Source organism: Desarmillaria tabescens (assembly GCF_030435595.1).
Source record: "Desarmillaria tabescens strain CCBAS 213 chromosome Unknown EV420scaffold_176, whole genome shotgun sequence".
Classification (NCBI taxonomy): Eukaryota; Fungi; Basidiomycota; class Agaricomycetes; order Agaricales; family Physalacriaceae; genus Desarmillaria; species Desarmillaria tabescens.
Window position 1 is genome coordinate 11,173 of NW_026848475.1, and position 1,862 is coordinate 13,034.

Consider the following 1,862-nt stretch of genomic DNA (forward strand, 5'->3'; position numbering starts at 1 on the left):
CGGTATACGGACATCAACTATGCACGTTACGCGCTGGTCTGAAAGAAATACTAGCTCCTGATCATGGCGGATTTTGCTGTTTGCTGTCCTTGGAGATGGTGAGGTAGTGGCCAATGATGGTGGTCAAAGTAGACGCTGCCGAGGTTGAAGGTTTCAAATTTGAAATTTCAGGTCTGCAAGACAAGATAATAGATAAGAATCTACGTAGCCTTGTCATACAATTCTGGACGTACAAGGAGAGCGGGGCGAGAACAGTCTCCTATCACATCTGTCTCTCAATCTTGCGCTGCCATTTCCACTCTGCTGTCACCCAGGACGAGCCATCGAGGAAATCATTCTAAGGCGGTGGAGACATGATGCTTGACAGGTGCTACGTAAAAGTTGCACCGGCGCTCATTGTCTGCTTGTGCTGATTTCTTGAAGGTAGTGAGCACAACAGGCAGACGTAATTCCTGCTACGTTAGTAGTAGGTCTTATAGAGGGATGGTGGTAGCCGAGTTTTGAGTTTAACCCGAAGTCCGATGTCATAGAATTTTCTATTTGTGGAAGAAATTCACGGCCCAGCGCTTCAAAATTTCCGTTTAAGTCAGAATTTCGGGGTGGCACAGTCACCGCTTGTCACTGTTTACATGTGACCCTCTGTTACTATCACGCTTTCTGCGGCGTTGTTCGGCCGATCTTGCCAAGGATTCTGACTGAACTCTGAGAGAAAATGCGAGCTGGTGGCGGCAGAATGCCGCCACCGAGCGAGTCTTTTTCTCTCAGCAGCAGAAGCCACCACCACTGAGTGAATCATTTCAAGGGGTAGTACTCTCTCATTCATACTACTATTTTTTGAATGCTGACTATTATTGATTATGACTTTGAGTTTTTTCCGCAAGCCAAGATTTGAATAACCCTTGGGCCTTGATTCAATCTCTCCTGCAGGAATTATAGCCAGTAAACCTCGCAGGATCAATCAATTATACATAAACTTGGTTTATTATAAACCATCATAATTATATAAAGAACAAGGCTTCAAGAGGGGTCAACGTAGCAGGCTTTGCCCCTGATGTGGGCCTTGCAGGCGTTATGAAGAAAGGAAAAGAGGAAAGGGACACGACGAGCAAGTGTGGAACCAAAAAGTGTTCCGTCTAGCACAGCCACCCAAGTCCGTCTAGAGGTCACCATGGACCCGGCCGTTCCTTATTGGGACCTGGCGCCGGTAACACCACCACCATCAACGAAGACGAACGTTACTCTTCCATCTCTATCCTACCACGTGCTTTCGATGCATTTCACTCCCGGCGCATCTGCTAAGACATACAGACCGAAAGCCCTCCTCCCCAGATCCATGTCATTTTCGATACTCACTGATTCCACCCCAACAACTCACACCACAATCTCCGAGCTCAGCCTGTGCTGAACGGGAGACCGACTCGTAGGCGCATTCCATCACATCACCTCCAGAACTCGGATCCCACTGGCCGCCCCACGGTCCTGCTTTGCTTCCCCAACAGTGGCGACACTTCAAAAGTTGAACAACTTTCGCAGTCTGATTCGCACAGACGTGTCACTGTGACAGCCGAGGAGGAGGGGACTGGGAGAGGTGGAGATGGGAAGTAGGAACGGGATTCGGCATTGTACTACGATTCCTGGGTATGTTCATTACTCGCATCGCGCTGAAATATCATTGACATGACTAGCATCTAGTTATACAGTGCCCCAGGTAGTCTGCTCATCTTCATCGAGGAGAAGCTCGACATCACATTTCTAACAAGTCCAAGGAGAAGCTGTTGGCTGGCGGTCTCCTTTGGCATGTCCTCGTTTGTTGATGGGGGCCCGTTCCCGTCGCCGGCAGCACTACGAGAGATATCTTTACG